Source organism: Malaya genurostris, chromosome 3, assembly GCF_030247185.1.
Source record: "Malaya genurostris strain Urasoe2022 chromosome 3, Malgen_1.1, whole genome shotgun sequence".
In the NCBI taxonomy this organism is placed as follows: Eukaryota; Metazoa; Arthropoda; class Insecta; order Diptera; family Culicidae; genus Malaya; species Malaya genurostris.
In genome coordinates, this window is record NC_080572.1 from 290,932,002 (window position 1) to 290,952,415 (window position 20,414).

General features: G+C 37.7%; 1 protein-coding gene across 1 annotated transcript in view; it reads right to left on the reverse strand.

The window, feature by feature from the left end:
- LOC131435017 (uncharacterized) overlaps nucleotides 1–20,414 on the reverse strand; it is a 425,332-nt gene that overhangs the window by 343,562 nt on the left and 61,356 nt on the right. The window contains exon 2 of the mRNA XM_058602473.1: nucleotides 7,736–8,825. The gene's annotated coding sequence lies outside the window, so the exon portion shown is untranslated. The remainder of the gene's footprint in view (nucleotides 1–7,735; nucleotides 8,826–20,414) is intronic.

Consider the following 20,414-nt stretch of genomic DNA (forward strand, 5'->3'; position numbering starts at 1 on the left):
TGGCTGCTGACATAAGCCTGGCTGGAATTCGGCAGCAGTCGAAATAGCTGCGGTCTCTTGTTGGACATGTTTTGCAAACTCTGAGAATCTATTTGGATCATAAGTTAGGACAAACTCTTAAACTAGGTAAGTACTACTGTGGGTAAAAAGTAGTAATTATTATATTTTACGCGAAAACCTTATTAGTCAAAATTTTTTTTCTAGGTGACTGTCAGTGACATCTGTGCCAAGTGTCATGTCAAAATATTCATTTGTGTTTAGAATACGTCTGTCTTTCTGAAGTGTTAAAAGTGCAATCGGCGATTTTTGCAATGAGTGAAATTATTCAACAAAGAAGTTCCATTAACACTCAAACGCTCGGGTAGGGATTTTCAACGAATTTATTTTTTCAAAAAATCATAACTCTTGATACCGTTGATCAATTTCTGCCGTTAGAAGTATGTTATGAAGGTGGCAAAAAGTAGTTGATCAAACAGCTCTAAGTGGAAAGTACTTTGAATTTACATCAAAATCTCGAAAATATGCAGATCAACTAAACTGGAGTTCCCAAATTAGTTTTGAAAGTCCTGAGATGAAATGCCATGTCAAATTTCAAGCACTATTCTATGGGACCACAATCCGGATTTACCGGAATTCGACATTGCATTTTATGAGCTCTAGTAAGTCCTTCACATTTTATTCAATTTCCGTATTAATCTCATACTTATATAAAATTTTATGTATCAAAAACTTCTAACGGCAGAACAGACATACCCCAACGCGATCTGGAATAACTCCGGTGTTTTTGGACCACTGCGGTTCCGTATAAGTCAGCATAAACTAGAAGAAAATCTGGTTTTTCTGACACCGGACGCATCGAAATTGATCAACGGTATCAAGAGTTATGATTTTTTGAAAAAATAAATTCGTTGAAAATCCCTACCCGAACGTTTGAGTATTAAATTTTGGGTGAGAAATCAAATTTCTGGTGCCGAAACGTTCAGAATGTAGCAAAAGGCCTTTGATGATAATTGTAGGTCGCTAGCAAGTGTTTTTGATTGGTACAAGTTGTTCAAAAAGGGTCGAGAATGCGTTAACAATGAGCCTCAGTTTTCTTTGATTACCGAGGTGTGATGCACTTCGAATTCCTTCCGACCGGCCAAACTGTCAACAAGAAGTACTATTTTTCCCGCGGACCCACACGGACCGAAGGATGAGGCCAGCATAGATATTTACCAACTCCATCTGGAAGACTCATGCAATATTCAATTCATCGACCACTGCCGATCGCCAGCTGGAAGCTGGATTTTCGGGAACCCGAGATGACATAGTCTAATGATACTATTCTAATTTTAAGTTAGTCGATAATTAAGATTAGAAAATACCCTTGGCATCTTAGAGCTTAAGCAGTGTGCCTAAAATTATATTATATTATTGAATAAAAAAAAAAGAAATACTATTTCAGCATCAAGCGTCATTTGCGCGAAGCTATTCGTACAAAGAGGCTGGAATTATGGGCCGACAATTCCTGGTTTTTGCACCACGATAGTTCACTGTCGTATACTGCAATGATTCTTCGTGATTCTTTTAGCCAGCAATTCAACCAACCGTATTCGCCTGATTTAGCTCTGTGTGATTTCTGGCTATTCATCAAACTCAAACGACAGCTCCGGGGAAATCGTTTTGAATCAATTGAAGACATCAAACGTTCAATTGAAGATCATCAAACGTTACGCGCATTGAAGGCTGTTCCGGAAATTGACTTTAACAACTGTTTCGAGGATTGGAAAAAAAACGTTTGGGCCGGGAGAAAATACTTTGAGCGGGAGGAAATATATTTGAAAGAATAAATAAAGAATTTTGAATTATGATGTCTTAGTACTTTTTTGCCCACAGTAGTATATTTCAGTAACAATCGTATTATGAGATGAGGATAAGGGTATTTTGATTTTAAGAGGTAGCAGCAAAATCTACGGATATGACCTTAAGGAAAACTGACATCACTCCTGATAAGTCTAAAAATTTCACTCTTTTTGAACATGGCACGGAAAAAATCGAGCATTCAACTGGCCGTATAATTCTTTTGTTTCGGCAGGTCTGGTTAGTTCACAACCAGATTTACCGGATCGTCTCGTCATCCATTGCCGCATCGGTGGTATTGTTGTTGATTAGGTTGCTAGTTGCTGTAGATGCGCCTTGTTGTACATTGTTTGCAGTTGCTGGTTGGTTAGAAGGTAAGCTGCACGGAACGACCGAAATTAGCTCTGCGCCTAATTCGTATTACTGTTTTTGAATTAGTTGATTTTAACAACAAAATTTCCAAAATAACTATAAAATTAGTTAAAATTGAGATTTTATTTGCTGAAAAAAACTCTTATTTTTAGAGAATGTGTTTAGTTGGCGAATATTCTGGACACAAACCAGCAATATCTCAATCCAACACGAAATTCTCATTGACAACTAATTTTGTTTTTAAAATCAGAAAATTTGTTTCTATTTATCTATCACCAGTTTATTAGCCACAAAATTCATGAGAAGTGTCAAAACAAAACAATCCAATAAAAAGCTAAAAGGGACAGTCTTGTTGAAACTGCTTGCAAATTGTTTAGATGTTTTACGCATGTGTTACGATATATCCATATATAAATTTCTAAACCGGTATGTAAAAATGACGTAAACTGTTAGTGCAAAGTGTTTTTACGCGGAACAGTGAATTGAGTTTCGAATGTTGCACTCTAATTGTATATGTCAAATGATGTTTTTGTATCTTCCAACCTTCCGGGCTACGCCGTCCGGTGTATTACTTGTATTCGGTTTTTATTTTCCGAGTGCTCAAAGTTTTCAGTGAGAGAGTCGATTTCGCGCAGTCGAATGAAGAAAACAGCGATTTAGAAGAAAAATGTTCAAAAAGAAGTTTATGTTTCGCTTATGTCTTTTTCTCCAATACAACATTATACCAATACAATTATACCTGCCAATATAGAAAAGACAACCGCGACTGAAATTTTTTTTCGGTAGTAGTGTGCCATCTAGTGGCTAGTAGTCATCACGGTGCGTTATTTCAGCGACAAAGCGCCATATAGCTGCAAATTGCAGAAACCAATTCAACCATTTATGTTGGTTGAAAACAACGTTTTATTTCTCTAATTCAACTAAAAAATTAGTTGAATGGATATGAAGTGTGCCTTAGCTAAGAAATGACAATTGGTGAATTCAACTAAAAAAATAGCCATTTCAATAAATATTTTATTATTATCAAGGAAATTAGAATTAAAAAATCTAAATTAGCAAAAGTAAGATTTATTTAGTTGTCTCAAAAAATAACTAACTAAAATCAGAAAATCAACAAATTTTTTCGCCAAAATGCTGATATCGGTCTTTCCGTGTGTTAATTGCAGCTGGTGTACTTTGTTCTATAGGGAATACGTTGGATGGTTTCGTTGAAGGGGATACTTCCCTGTTGTTGGTGACTGTCACAGATGAACTGGGGTTGCTTGGGGTTGGTGTGAAGGAAGCACCGTCGTCCTTTGGTGTAGTTGTCTCCTTGTTTATCACATGGCTTACCGTAGTGAACAGCTTTTTGACAATACTAACATGTGGCCATCTGATCGTCATAGGTAACAAGTGATTTGCACGGAATTCTTGTATCTTGACCGAAAATCACATAAGAAGGTATAGGCCTCCTCAAGCGCATGCGTAACAAACGTACGCCATTAAGAATACCGGGGAAAAAATTCTTCCACTTTTCTTTTTCGATAGAGAGAATATCTCCGCATTGGGACATGGTTTTGCGAATATAAGGATCGATGACGCTTGAGGGAAGACACGTTGCACACGTTTAATGTCAAGATGCATTTGCTCCTTAAGCAAACCTTCAAGTTCTCGTATCGAAGGTCGAATTTTGCACTGTCTGAAGTCAACAATAATTGTATTCTTTCGTACCGGTGGTAGCTTTTGTTCGTTTGGTTCACTTATTTCGAGATCGTTCTATTGTTCACTACACAATACTGTACTCAAGGATGGCTTTTATCGAACGAAACGAAAAGAACAAAGAACGCGACAAAGTGTGCCAAAGAACGTTCGCTGGCAACTCTTCAACGATTGAATCAGTGCCATCAAAGAGAGTTGGAAATCATCGCAACAACAAAAACCCGGCATGGCTCATTTAACATAGAATCGGCACCAGTAAAAGCAAAGTCCTGGCATTACATTCCTTTTGTGGAATTTGGCCTTCTGTTTCAACAGACTTCGCAGCCGATTCTTAGTGTACATAATCATTGCATGGCTAGTACTATGGATCCTACTAACACTAAGAATCCTTCCAGGTCGGGGCTCGAACATACGACAACTGGCTTGTAAGATCAGCGTCCTATGCATTGAACTGCCAACCCGGGACTCGGCACCAGTGCGAGAGATGACATTTCTGTCATTGATCTCTCGATGACATTTCTGAGAATCAAAGGTTAGCACGCTGCTGTGGGGATCTTCTCTGAAGCAACAAACGGTCGCTTATTCTCGTTTCGCGATCCGATTCTATACAGGCAGTTGATAATTGCGATAGAATCATTTTACTATTGCCGCTTATTCTAACTATGTGCATATAATCTTTGTATAAGTTGTGTCTATGAAAATGTCTGTGAATGCTCCACACAAGGGTTCTGAAATATTGCAACCTAGTATGAGAATCATCAAGTTGAATCATCGACTCGATTTTCTGCGATAATTGTCTACTTGCGATTCTCTCTTGGGAAATTCCACACAGAAACGATCATTATCAGACTGTAATTTTTTTAAGGGCCGTGAAATACTCAGAGTATGAAGTGGAACGAAGGAATGTAGAAAAATTCTCTCGCGGTTCATGCATTGAGAGACTCGAGTTCTTGTAGTATCTTCTACCGGATTGAAAATGTTGTATACAATATAGATAAAAATCGAGCAGCTTCTGTCAAATTTTCGGCAATCACCAATACTGACTGTACTTGGATTCATCTGTCCCGAACGTAAGCGGTTTTGGTTTATCGACTGACTTGGATGAGATGAGAAAGCGAACTGAAGGTAGTATATGTTATCAATCATTTGAAATTGCGAAATCAATCAAAAGTCCTTCAAACAGGTTCAGTAGTTCGGGTTAGCTGTCTAACATAATTGCTGAAACGTATCAAATTTCGGTTGCATATTGTTTTAAAATATTTCAAAATTTATCCAGGCTTCTTGATTTGATGTTACAAAAATTCATTTGAAAATCTAAGACGAGAATTTGATTAGTATGAAATTCATACGATTGATGGAAGAATGGCGGATAGTTTTGGTTTCCGATTGACATTTGTTTAAATGAAAAAAATGATTCTAGGGTCTTCATAATAAATACAAAATAAAGATGATATTGATGATGATACACTAAACTTCTCTACACTTCAAAGTTACTTGAAAGGTCAATTTTAGATACAAACAACCTAAAGATTTAAACCTGAACAAATGAAACTATTTTATTTTATGATGATAATTTTCGAGAAACGTACAAACTTATTAATTTGATTTGATTTATATCGTTTATTTACCCCCAGTTTAAACCTAATACTGGTCGTTCACTGGGTGGACTTATTAATTTTATAAACAGTTAATCGATCCAAAAGAATGTTGTACCAGTAATCTCAGTAATGGTGTAATTTTATTAATCCTTCAAAATCGTCGATAATCTTCGGAAAGTGTTTGTAAATAATATGGCAACAATACGAGGAAGAAAACAAGTGAAACAGTCCGCATAAAATATTTAGTTACTTACATTGATTTTCGCATATTTGCATATTAGGAATATACGGAATGGATACGCAACAAAATTCCGAAATTTTGTTCATATTGTAACTTGATGTTATTAACACATGAATGAACATTGTCATAGTTACAACGCGTGTAGCCATCAGACGCTTGTTTTGAAGCAAATAATAATTGAACTGAAACTGGCGGTTAACCAAATTCTACGAGGGTTCCTATTCAAACGATACATGTAAAATCGCAGGTAAACTTACCTTGAGTTTATCTTTGATACTATATGATATTGCATCGAATTGTACTGTATATGTGAGCCTGTGGAACTCATTTATACGAATAAACCGAGGAGGCCGCTTTTAGATAAGTTTCAGAATTTAATTTTGCATCTTTTGAAGCATTTATTTCCTGGTGGGACAACAACTTGTTCAGTCACATTGTCACGTTTTGTTCGTATGGGAATGGAGATTTAAGAGTGCAAACCGTTGACAAATTAAAACATTTTTAAGCTTACAATATTGAAGCTTTGGAATCATTTAAATTAGGAAGATCCATTAACAAATCATCGAGGAACAAGCGCTGCAAATTAGATCCGCAAAAAATCTATCGCCGATAATTCTAAATTGGCCTGATAGTTACCAGAAAACCAAAACGAAATACTCAATTCAAACCAATTTTTCAATGGTATGCAATTGAAATATTCAAATGACGTTATCTCATGAGTTTAAGTTAAATGTTTCCGAATCGGTTGGTTGTTGAATTATATAAATCCATCAACAAATGACTGGGTTATAAGCGTTCAAAATTATGACGGAAAAATGTTACGCGATTAGTTTTGCATGTTTTAAATTGACACCCAGCCTCGGGAAGCGAAGTGTAAGGCATTTTTAATAGCAAAATCGACCGAAAATTTGCTAAATACATGAGATATTTCAAAAGAATCGGTAACCATGCTTATTCGGTTTTTCAATAGCTAGATGATATAGAGGATACTCAAGCGAACACGGTATTGCACAGACAATATGAAATATCACCAACAAATAATGCAAAAGCGACAATCCAGCAAGTGAACGCATATACAATTCAGTCATCAGCTCACTGGACAACCTACTTGTTTCATTCACAGTCAAACATCAACTAGGCAAAGAAATATTGTGCAGCCTATATTTATAGATTTCTCTTCATACTACGCACACCGATGCGGTGTTTTTTATGCATGACGCAAAGCCTCCTATGCCGATAAAGATGTTGAAGTCATTTTGTACAACAAGGATTGGTGGATGAAAACATAGGTCTATTCCAACCATTTTTTCAATAGTATTCTATTGAAATACTGAAACGACGTCGTCATACATGTTTAAGTTAAAAGTTTCCGAATCGATTGGTTGTTAAATTATAACAATCCATCAACAAATGACCGAGTTATTAACGTTCAAAATTATGACACAAAAAGGTTACGCGACTATTTTTGAAACTTTTAATTGACACCCGGCCCCATATAGTGAAGAGTAAGGCATTTTTAATGCCAAAACAATGAAAACTTATTTCTAAACGCAATAAAACTCAAATGCTTTTAACTAAAGCCACTATCAGGTTCCGGTATTAATTATGGCTTTGCTAATATCTTACAAAGATGTCTTCCAAACTGGCATCACTGCCTGACTGTCGGGGTAGCCATGATTCTCGTTCGAAGCTTTGCTGCTAGACTGAAATCAGCGTACCTTCCAGATTGATTCGATTCAGACAAGTGTCCCGGGAAATACAGATTGATCTTTTTTGCGCTTTGTGTCACTTGATTCGTGTGCGCGGTATTCAAACTGTACTTTATTAGAATTGATTTGATGAGAATTGATAGCTCAGTTTGATTGAATTATTGGCCAGGATATGCGCCGGGAAATCGATCTGGTGAGAGCAGAACAGAGCGACGAATCGAACGCTTTCTTGGTGAAGGATTTAAGCAGACAGAGGAAAACAATGCTTCGCTACTTACATGTTCAGGACTGGAAGGGTTGGGGAGTGGGCCCGATCTGCGGAGACGGGCTAGGGCACTCCTGAGACCTTCCGTACTGCTATCTTTGGCACCCCGTTCGAAAATATAACAGCCGCAGAGTAACAGTTTGGCGCTTGTTTATTTCCGACTTGCTTCCAGCTTGTTTTTTTCCCGGCTCTTTACTCGCTGATTGCAACTGATTCTGATTCTTGGAATTCACAAACTTGGCCTGACCTTTGCTGGCTACTTGACGGACCTTTTTCCAGCCCTTTGGGCTTTGATACAGTGTTTTTTTAGCTTATTTTACCAACAGTGGCCGAGTACGATTGCCTTTACTTTTACTCTACTAACTAAAACAATTCCACAACTTGAATGCTCTATGCTCTTCCCTTGCGGCCGCCGTGACTTTAAAACTTTGGCACTTGTTTATTCTCTTTCACAGCAAATTCCCGTTTCCTCACAGACGACTAGGAGAACACCAGATGGAAACTCTCACGGCAGCTCGGTTTCACGCACGAATTGAGACGTAGAGTCGAAGCAAAAAAAGAAAAGAAAAAGCACGGACGATTGTTGTTTTTCCTTCAACACAAGAATCGAGAACACGAGAACCGGAAATGGTGGCAGGGCAGCTGCTTTTAACACTATTAGTCGAGACAATAGCCTTTATGCAAGCACACTAGCTCGAAGAAGCAATGACAGAAGATAGCAAGTAGGGAAAAACTACTGTTTGCCGGAAGCACACAAACTTCCCTTCTTTAGCTCATTTGGTGCTTTTGGGTGGTGGGCGTCTGTGGGCGGTGGGTGGTGGGCGGTTAGACGGCATACGTTGCCTGCCTCAACCGAAGAACTTTCCCAGAGTGTTTTTCTTCCTTTTGATCATCTCCGTCAACGATTTTTTCTTCTTTCTATTGTTGTTCTTTGGTTAGAAGGAAAACTGTCGGTAAGAAGTATTCGGTTTGCTGTACTATAAATCGATTTAATGCGAAGTTTCCGGTAGTCTCTGAACTAGTTTAGTAAGATTATTTTTTTCCAATATTTGCGTTGCTGCGGCAGTTTCCTGGGAACGATGACATTCCTCTGTAGTTATGGTCTGAAATAGTAGGAGAAAAAAAAGAAATCCTATTTAATAATACAGATTTTAATGCATCTATTTTTGTTGTACATAAATTCTACTTAATCTGATAAATAAGGACTATGATATAAAACTGAAAGACGGATAGAATAGGTCTAATGGATAGATCTATCTATCTGGATCCGTTGTTCCAGATAGACCTGGAATTATAAAACAGTATCCTCAACTTAAAATGTGTATAATTGCGATTCAGATGTTTTCATTAAATGCTTTGTCTCACAGCCTTCCGAGCGGAAGGCTGGAAGAGTTTAAATATGACAGTCGTGAGCCGAATATTTTAGCGTAGCTCTAATAGAGCGGAGATTGTGGTATCTTGTGATTCATGAGATTCATTCGAATAAATGTAATGCCTCGAATAGATTGTACCAGTGCGCCATAGTGAGGATCTCCAAGGGGCACCAAAATGTGTTGCACGATTAGTTTATTAAAATAATTATTTCTTACGAATTTTTCTGCGAAAGCTTTTCAAATTAGATTAAGTTTAAAATTTGTCATGTATAGTTACATAAATCCGATGAGATGCCACCGTAATCATAATTATATATTTACAGCCATTCAGCGACGGCAATAACATTTATCTTTCCTGGCGGTTCTCTGTTGGATGGTCGTGCTTCTGCTGGTGTCTACTGTCGTGAAATGAGACTAGAGAAGTCTCATTCACTTGGTGGATACTGTACTGTGTTCCAAGCAGAAATCTATGCGATTCTGAGTTGAGTACAGTCGACACTTCAGCAGAGAATCTGTGGTGAACGAATTTATTTTTGTTCCTACTGTCGGGCAGCTTTAAAAGCACTCAGTTCAAATGAATCACAGTCAAATCTAGTGATCGCATGTCGAAGTCAAATTGAAGACCTCAGCATTTCAAATGCTGTTTACTTCTTATGGGTACCCGGCTATTCTGGTATAACTGGATATGATTGGGCTGATGAGTTGAATCTGAAAGTGTCAAAAAGTCTACTGCATTTTTTCCAAGCATCATTGTAGTATTCTGATCAAAACGTGTACCTGTCTCGCATTGATTCAACTTCGTATCCGGGTTTTTGGTTCTCCAAACATGGTTCAATCCGTGTATGGAGATCTTAAATGGATTGATAATGTATTGTTTCTTATCCCATCTTTCTTCATGGAATGAATGAATCTTTTCTGTTTTGACACTAAATGTTTTTGTCGTTTACCTTGTACAAGAATGGCAGAACTTTCTCGCGAATATCTCTTGATGTACTTAACATCAACAACATATTTTTTTCTACAAGCTATCGGAAATATGATCAGGAATTTGTGATTAAGTTTTCAACAGCGTGACAATAAATAATTGAAAAACAAGGTTTTCTAAAACTTTTGGAACTAATGAGGAAAATTTATCACGCTTGCTTTTTTTTGCACCCGGACGACGGTTTTGAGGTAGGTAGTTAAGCACATATCAGTTACAATTTTCTACTGGACGAGTATAAAAGGTAAAGTTTGATTAAAAATCGTTCATTTCATCTAGTGCTTCAGACGGAACTGAATGTCTCCCACTAACATCAGTAAGAACAAACCAAGTATCAAGCTCGAAATGATCAGGTCGTGTTTTCATTTGGGCTTCGATCGTCGAGAGCAGCAGTCGCCAGTAATGGTACAACACCTCAAACGCTCCTGTCGTGCTCTAATTTGGACTTCGGTTGTCAGGAGGAGCAGTCGGCAATGAAAGCAGAGCTTTTGCGTTTTATAAAGGTCGCAGAGCTAGTTTCCCATAAAAAAGATCAATTGCATGCTGGTCGTTTGCATTGGAGCAAAATACAACGAAAAATGGACAACAATGGGAAACATCAAATGCTATCTGAAGAACTAAAAAGATTGCATCTTTGCAAATTGATAATTATGACTTTCAGTGTAGTGCAAAAAAGCCTTTCAAGACAGTGGGGAAAGTTTGCACAATTCACACAATCGATCAACTAATTGATATTCGGAAGTATAAAGAAAGAGTGGCAGTTTTATTCGTATTCACGACATCCAGTTATGTCTCTGACATTACACACCCGTACTTTTTTGTTCCGAATTAACTTATGTTTATACATCTTACGAATCGCTCTGCATTCTTCCAGGAATGCAGAATGGTGTCGCTTTTGAGAGTTAGAGGTTTCATTAAATGTGCATTTTGGCACCTGTAGATCGTTCAACATTCTTTCGGAGAAGCAAAATGACTTGTTTCGTTTTGTTTAGTACTGTTTTTCTTCACCTCGCTCACTTCACAGTTCCTTTCCATGCTCGTTTTATCCTTACCTTCCCATTAGAAAAATAATGAGTAGCCACGGCAAGGCACAAATAACTAGGGGGAACGTGCCGCTTGAGCCAATTAGTTCTGATTCTTAATTCTGAAAACATGATGGAATTTGTGAAAATTTGTTGTATAATAGTTTACAGCCAGTAAACAGAACTAACAAATTCTCAGAGAGAAAACCTACACACCACTTAAAGAGCATTTTAACAATTGAATTTTCAGAAAGCAAAAAACTCCACTGATTTTAAAAGTTTAGCTTGGATAAAAAGAACATATATTGTGTTTGATTTGCTCATTGCCTTTCACGATTTTTGCCTTTCACGAAAAATTTGCTCTTTGAAAAAGATTGCCATTCCCGAAAGTTCAAAGGCAGAGAACAGCCATCCAAGCTAGTACAAACTTTTTTAAAAAAGCTGTGCACAAGTAAAAATCCGATAAAAATCACCGTTGCTTACGACTTTGCATGCATGAATTACCATTGTATGGAAGCTCGAATTCGATATACTGATAATATTAGACTACAACAACAGAATATTATTCTCAAAATTTGCTACTTAGCCATTGTAGACTAACTGGCGCACCTTCTTGCAAACGTTCCTCATTAAATTCCGTACAGACTTCTTAGCGACAAGTTTTGACACTTTTGTAAAAATTCCTTGATGTATATTTCGCTGTTCATTGAAGCAGTGGTGATGAAAGGTTTCGAAATCTTACCGCAGCTACAAATTGCTTGCCAGACCATAGCTTTCTTACCAAATTTTTCGACTTCAATTCAAGTTCCACGTAGGTTTCGTCGTCCATGATTATGCAGTTCAAATTTCCAGCAAGAATCGTATTGTACAGCTTTCGAACCCTCGGCCTGATCGATGCTTCTTGTTTCGGACTACGTTTTGGTTGTTTCTGCTTCTTATAGGTTCGAAGATTCAAACGTTCTTTAGCACGAAGAACATTTGACTTCGAAGTGCCCACTTTTTTGGCCACATCCTGAACTGAAACCTCCTTATTTTGCTCGAACGCCTTCAGTATACGTTTATCCAACTGAGGGTTAGCAGGACCTTCTTTTCGACCCGTTTTCGGTTTATTCTCTAAGGTGTTATCTTCACCGAACTTCCTGATTGCATTTCGCACGGCTTTTTCACTAACTCCTTCCATTTTTGCTATCTTTCTCAGTGACAGTCCGCGTTCTGTGCACCATTTGTACACAATTTTTCGACGTTGTTCTGCTGAAAGTATACGCATTTCGAAACAAACTAATGAAAACGAATAAACAACTGCACAAGTGGTTAGAGAAGAGTGTAAACAACAGGACGCAGCCATAAAAATTGACAGATTCCGAACCATTGCGAAATGGCAGCGGTTTTTGGTTGCGTCCATACTTTCTGGGACAGTCTTTATATGCCAGAATACATTTCTGCTTTAGTTTACCCATGGCTTATCACGATTCTCCGGTAACTAGCAGGCCAACTTAGAACTTAGTCTTATCATAAAATATATAAAATCTTCTATAATCGCTGTTTATAAAATGAATAAGTTTGAAAATTATTCTGATATAAAATCGTTTCATTTGGCCAGATTTATATCTTGAGGTTGTTCGTATCCAAAATTGGTCTTTTAAGTAACTTTGAAATCATCAGAATTGACTTTCATCTAAAGGATATTTTTCAAAAATTTTGAAACGAAAAATTAGAGTAAGTTTGTAATTTGTCGCTGTTTAGTGCATCCACCATCATCTTTATTTTTGTATTTATTATGAATACCTTAGAATTATTTCATTTTTAATGTAATCTCAGAATTCAAAAAAACTCAGTTTGTGAGAAGTTATTGTCTAATATAGCAACTTAGTATCAGTCAAGAATTCCATTGAAAAGAGTTTATGTCATTAAACAAATATTGCATTATTACTTCTATATTTTCATGTTTAGTTCTAAGGAAATCTCGGGGAAAGAAATATCCACCACAACAGTATGTGTTAAATTTTACACAAATAATTTGATTTTTCATCACCATAATATGTCACTTTTTGGCAGAGTTGCCAGATATTTTCGAATGAAATTTATATTGTACAATTTAAAAAATCTGTACTCATCTGTATTCACTAATAATGTGCATGTGCATTATTTTCAACAAATCTTTCGAGCAAGGCATTTTTCCTTAGATTTGGAAGCAATCCTTCATGTTCCCTGTATTCAAGAGTGGTGCCCGTCGTAATGTAAGAAACTATCGAGGCATAACAGGTTTATCTGCTGCTCCAAAGCTTTTTGAAATAATTGTAAGCAATGAGATGCTATTTCGTACTAAACATTATATCTCTACTGAACAACATGGGTTTATGCCTGGACGCTCGGTCAGCACAAATCTATTAGATTTCACTTCGACCTGCATTTCTCGTATAGAGGAAACGGTACAAACCGATGCGGTATACACGGATCTAAAAGCAGCATTTGACCGAATAGACCATCGAATACTCCTTCGAAAGATGTCGCGATTAGGTGGAACTCAAAAGTTCATTGATTGGAGTTTTACGAATAAAATTGGGCTCAAGCGTTTCACTTCAGTTTACTATTGTGTCAGGAGCAGGGGTGCGAAAATTTGACATTTTTTTATACTGTTGCCAAACATAAGACAGTCACTGCCAACGATATGCGCAGCTGCTACGTTCAACAGTAGCCAACTCGCAATGACACGAGAGCTTGGCGCAATCATGAGAGCCACGACACACGACAGCAACATTGAGAGCAGTTAATTTCGTCGCACTCTCTCACAGCAGTCAAAGCCACAGTGTTCGCTTTGTAGTAGTGTAGGTACATACTGGATAAGTAGCTGCTTTGTTCATTTTTGGTCACGGGTTTCGAGAATGTCACGAGCTCAAAATGTCATGACATTTTCATAACGAGACTGTTATATCCGCTGTGATTGATCTGTGGCGATAAATTTAATGCGAACGGCGGTGCTTTTATTACCGGTTCAATTTCAGTTTTGAAAAAATTCAATCACAAAGCTTGTTCATGCAGATGTTTCAAAAATATTACAATTATTTACATAAATTTCATACACGAAGTATCAGGAGCGCAGCTTTTGCCTTTCTAATATGACGCAAAGGCAAGAAATCTTACAGCAGAGATAATAAGTTTTGCGCTCCTATTACTTCTGCAATTCTGGTTCATGATAAACGAGGTTTAATTGTTTGATCGAAAAAGTGTATCCAAATTCTGGAAGTCAGAGCATTTACTTTGCTTTTCTCACTGAACCGCTTCCTTCCAACGGAAGTGCAGAGAAACAAAACACGTAAGGATACACGTCTCTCGAAATTTGTTGAAATTGGAAGGAGCTACTGTTTATTGAGGCTAGCCATTCTCAGATTGAAAAGATTAGAACAGCTATCGATGAGAGCAAACGGCGACACTCACGAGAAAAAATGTCATGAGACCTATGACATTTTTCATCTCCTGCAGTCGTGGAGAAGTACAATCGGCGACTGCTGTCATTTGCGCGGTTTGAATGTCTGCTGTTTCGTGTCATTCTTCAGTACCGTTCGCAACCCTGGTCAGGAGTACCTCAAGGCAGCAATATGGGTCCGCTTCTGTCCTCTTTGTTTTTCAATGTTTGCTGCTCAGTAACGGTTTCAGATTAGATTATGCTGATGCTGATGATTTGAAATTGTACCATGTTATTTGATCGGGAGCGGGTCATATCGCCGAAAGTCGTTTCGCCGAATAGGTCATTTCGCTGAAATTTGTTTCGCCGAAAGGGTAATTTCGCCGAAAGGGTCATTTTGCCGAAAGGGTAATTTCGCCTTAAGGGTCATATCTCCTGCATGTTATGTCACCAGTAAAACTGATGTGGCGCAGCCACATAACCGAAGCCAAGATGGCTCGGCGGCACAAAGCCTGATGCTTACTAGCTAATAGTCAACAAGTTTTCTTGGGAACTACTTTCTGAGGTTCATGAATCAATCTTTATTCAAGAGTACAACAATCAATCATTATTCAAGAAGTACAATGGTAGGTCTACAAAACGGGCGTTAACGCTATCATTTTTCGTTTGTCTTTAATAATTTAAATCAATTCTAATTACGATTTCAAGACGATTTCAGGATCCGGCGAAATGACCCTTTCGGCGAAATGTCATTCGACGAAATAACACTTTCGGCGAAATGACTTTCGGCGAAACGGCTTTCGGTGAAATGGCTTTCGGCGAAATGACCCTGATCCAATTTGATCTATTGCGAAATATCAGGTCATAACGTTACACCGAATACAGAATCCATTGCATTTTGATTATCAAATTGATGGACAAACGCTCCAAAGAGTTGATCATGCTAATGACCTTGGTGTTTTGTTGGATGCCAAACTTACATTCAATCTACATCGCTCAACTTTGATTTCAAAAGCAACACGGCAACTGAGTTTTATTGAAACAATCGGACGTGACTTCAAAGATCCCCACTGCTTGAGGGCATTATACTGTTCATTGGTTCGATCGCTACTTGATAATGCTAGTTTAGTCTGTAACCCGTATCAGATTGTTTGAAACTTACGGATTGAACTTGTGCAGAAAAGATTTGTTCGACTGGCTATAAGAAATCTTCCCTGGCAAAACCTTGACCTTCCACCGTTCCCCGATCACTGTCGTCTGATAGGTCTCGATTCATTGGAACGGCGCAGGAAAATTCAACAAGCTGTGTGCACTTGTGTTTTTTCAATACATCGAACTAACAATATACTTTTGGATGGGTATTTGTTATTAAACTTATTTCGTATCATGACACAATAGAAAAATTCTCTCCCTCGAGCAAACCTGTCAATAACTTCTTCCATAAATCAGCTTCGAAGTTACAACTGAGACAGCAATTCGTTTTCAACTGCCATATGCATAAGCCACTGAAGCCTCTCCTGAAGTTGTGCATACAAGTTCTCACAGAGCCAAACGTGACAGAGAGAACAACAAATCTCAGAGTTGAGCTGAGTAATTCTTTCTTTTCTTGAATTTTAATAGCAGTAATTCATGTGCACGGGAAAGACACTAACACTGCGACAAGAGATATTTGAAATTTTCAGTTGAATGTATACCAGATGTGTGTAAATAAACACAATTTCGGTGCACAAGACGAAGTTACGAGTTCAGAGCGCCAAAATAATTGAATGCGGCTGGGGATGCAGTCAATTCCTTTAATTTGACCGGTTGTGCAGTGCACGAGGTACACATAAGAACGAGACTTCACTGCTAATAGCATACCAATGAACTCATGTATGTACAATGTTTTCATTAATATTTTCAGCCCCGAAGCAAAGCAAAGTCTTGGCATTACATTCCTTTTGTGGAATTTGGCCTTTCTGTTTCAACATACTTCGCAGCCGATTCTTAGTGTACAGAATCATTGCATGGCTAGTACTATGGACCCTACTGACACTAAGAATCCTTCCAGGTCGGGGCTCGAACATACGACAACTGGCTTGTAAGACCAGCGTTCTATGCATTGAACCGCCAATCCGGGACATTTTTCAGCACCGAATCCTATTGCATTGTGCTTCGGACAAAACTGTATTAACGCGATATTACTAGTTCTGTTCATTTGAATTCCTTCAACTTCATGCACGCCAGTATTTAAATGCTATTTTCGGAAGCTACAGTTTTATTTACTGTAACTTTTGTTCAATTCTCGAAACGTTTCATTGATCGAAACACTTTGTTGTTCGACGAAACTGCTCTATACTACCGTTGTTCCCATTGTAAGTGGTTTATCGAATCCGCTTAAGCGAATTAGTCTCCGAATTAGTCGTTAAAATCGTCAGTTTATTGATATATTTTATATTTTTGACAATGCTTCGAAAGCCCAAAGTATTTCCGCAGACTTGGAAAACAAGATAATTTGTAAAAGTTTAAGACGGATGATGAGGACGAGTTGAGAGGTATTAAATTACATGGTTGATGAATACCTTCCAATTAAAAATTAATGCTTTGTCGAACGAAAATTGTTGGTTTCCCGAACGAGAGAAAAACCCCCAAAGGGTTGCGAACTTTTTGCGTTTGTGAGCAACGATTTTAACACTTCCAATGGTTTAGTTGACGGTAGAAATTGTTCATACACAACAACCGTTCGTCGAATGAAAGCTATCCAAGATCCTAGATCGAAATAGCTCAACCATAAATTCAAAATCACCTAACCGTTAACCACTCGAGCGGTATTTCAGAGTTCTGTCTGCCGAGCTGGATGTCGGTTGATGATGGCATTAACCTCCGTCACCCTGGCCCCAAGAAGAGGGGGGTTGGGGGCTCTGGCGATGTTTGTCACGCTTCATGCGTCCTTCTTCTGCACGCACTCAGCAACGCAAAAAAAGGCGAGCGAATGTGCGGTGGTGTCAATACCAGAAGCACCAAAAAGCCTGAAAGCCTCCTGTCACATGTAAACGGAGAAACATGACACCTGATTGGATTGCGCCATGAGTGTCCGGAATGCTTTTTTTGACTGCGAAAACCACAGAGCAAACTAATGCCAAAGCCAGGATAAATGACAACACGATGCACAAAGGGTGATCCAGGTCAGGATGTGAATAAGGACCATGCGAACTCTGGACACTTTCATCGTTTTCATGTTTTTTTCGACGTTGTCGTTGCAAGTGCTGATAAAGTCAAACGAGTAAATGGATTCTTTTTTTTTCATTTGCCAAAATCGAACGAGCATGACAAGTAGAAAAAAAACTGAAAGGAAATATTGTTGCCATCCACTAGCGGCGAAATGGAATTTGAACTTCGTCATGCGACAAAGCATGCGTGGGAAATTGGAATTCTGTTTTGTTTAATCCGTACTCGTTCTGGAAAATGTTGCCATTTTCACTTCAACGACAAAGAGATTGTTTCATTCATGGTGGAAATCAATTTATCTTGTATTAGCGTAAGTCGGCTTTTTTGTTCGATTGTCAAAGAAAAATTCACCGGAAGAATCATTGGTACATTGCTTGAGTGTGAGCAGTTTTCGGCAACAGTTTTCAAACAATGCACAGTGGGAAAAAAATCTATGAAAACCCGCAAAGAATTCTGTAACTCATGAACTAATTGAGATAGGTCAACAAACTAAAGCGTTTCTTATGTAAAAATGTCCAAGGAATTCAATGGAATGGTTTACAATGGCCGCACGAATCGCAATCCGACGATTTACAATAAGATATTATGAAATGGAGGAATTGGGGTAAAATGGCCCCAAAACGTTTCGTGCGGCCAGTGTTATCGATTCTCTAGACTTTTTTACATGATAGTAAGCTATTCCAGAATACCGCACTCGACTTCTTTTCAAGTTACAGAACAAATACTACAGAAAACCCTAAAACTGCTGGGCATTTGGGGTAAAACGAGCAGGATGGCGATTCGTGCGGCCATTAAAAATTATTCCATTGAGTTTCTTGGATTTTTTTACATAAGAAACACGCAACAACCTTTTTCCATGGTTCCCGATTTCTTTGCGTGTTTCCTAGTTTTTTTCCAATGTATGAAACAGTTTTTGAGCATTCTTTCAAGTAGATTTCTAGCTGGTTTTTCGAAGTTTTTTCGTGCGGTATATTGAACGGCTTTTCAAGTGGTTTTGTCAAATAAGTTTGTTCAAGCACTTTCCAAAAAGATATTTTTTTGATAGTTTTTTCGGGCGGTTCTTTGAGTCGTTTTTCACAATTATCATAGGACAGTTTTCAAAGAAATTTTCGAGGGTAATTTTCCGAGTAACTTTTTTGAACAGTTTTCAAGCAATTTTTTAAAACAATTTCCAATCTGTTCTTTCGAGCAGCTTTTTCATGAAGTTTTTCGAAGAATTCACCAAACAATTTTTGCACGCAGTTTTTTAAACATCGTTTTTGGACAGTTTTTCCGGGATGATTTTATTGTTTGTAATGTTTTTAAAGGCGGTTTCTAAATAGTTTTTTCGAGTAGTGTTTTAAGCTGTTTTCTTGGAGTGGTTGTTCAAAAAAAAAAATTTCACGGGTGGTTTCCAAATAGTTTGTTCAAGCAGATTTTCAAGCAGTTTTTTTTTTAATTATTTTTTTTAAATTATTAAGCTGTTTCTCAAACGGTGTTCTAAACAGCTTTCTGGAGCAGTTTTCTATTATTTTCCACGGCACCCTCTGGAGCATTCGTTTGTTCCGCATACGCTTAAAGAAGCCTTTATGTATCTTTAGGTCTGTAGACAAGAATTCCATGTAAAACGCTTGTCATCTACGGCCATCAGCTGACCACATGTCAATAATGCTAAAAACCTGTTTATTGCGGTAAGCCATGCAAAAAATCGGGAAAGATTTTATTTACCTCAAGGGTAACGATACCATCCCAAGTTATTTTTGTACTTCTGAGAGAGAGCTTAACAAGAATAAAATAAGTTCATTAACGAACGACAATCCTCTGCCGCCTTTGAACACAATTCATTTTAAGGATCCAGCTAAGTTAAAAATCTGTTTTGTTCAAACGTTAAGCCGTTAGGCTCTAACTATTTAAACAATATTGGAATAGTTTAGAAACCAGCTTTGAAAATATCCAACTTTTTTTGTGTCATAACTTATATGACGGTTTGAATTTTGTACCGCTCATCACTCGGAAATTTCGTAATCTAAAGTTTGGTTTTGTTGAAATTGAATAATCAATTTGGACTTTTTATTTGAGTTTGAATTTTGACAATAAAAAAATACATAAAATACATAAAGAAGTAGTTACGAAGTTTTTTGAGGCCTATCTGAGTCAACGCTTGAGTAAAGGTACTATGGATTTTTTTCGTTCCGATTATAGAGGTTTTAACTTTGAGGTCATTCGCCTCTTCGGGCTAGAAACACTTTCTGACTCTATGTGTGGGGTTGGGAATCGAGCCCAGGCGGGTTGCGTGAAAGGCATCGATTTACCCATCACGCTATTTACCCGTTTCAAATATAGAAAAAAGTTACATTTGACGAAGTATTTTACTCGATATTATCGTGAGATGGGAAGCGTCATGTTATGTTCAAGAAGCTAGAATGCGTTTCATACGATAACTTTCCTAAATTGCTGGTTACAAATCATATGAGCTATTTTGTGGAAATGATGAATGTTAAAAGCCGTTGTAAGGTTTACATTCTTGTGGTAAACGAGTTACGAGTTTTTTTTTGTAAGCTATAGGCGTTACGGAGCGTTACATGCGTAACATTTTTGTAACTTGTAGGCGTTACGAAACGTTACATGCGTTACATTTGGTAAGTTTAGGCTTTACGAAGCGTTACATGCGTTACTTTTTTGTGAATTATAGGCATTACAAAACGTTACATGGGTTACTTTTAAGT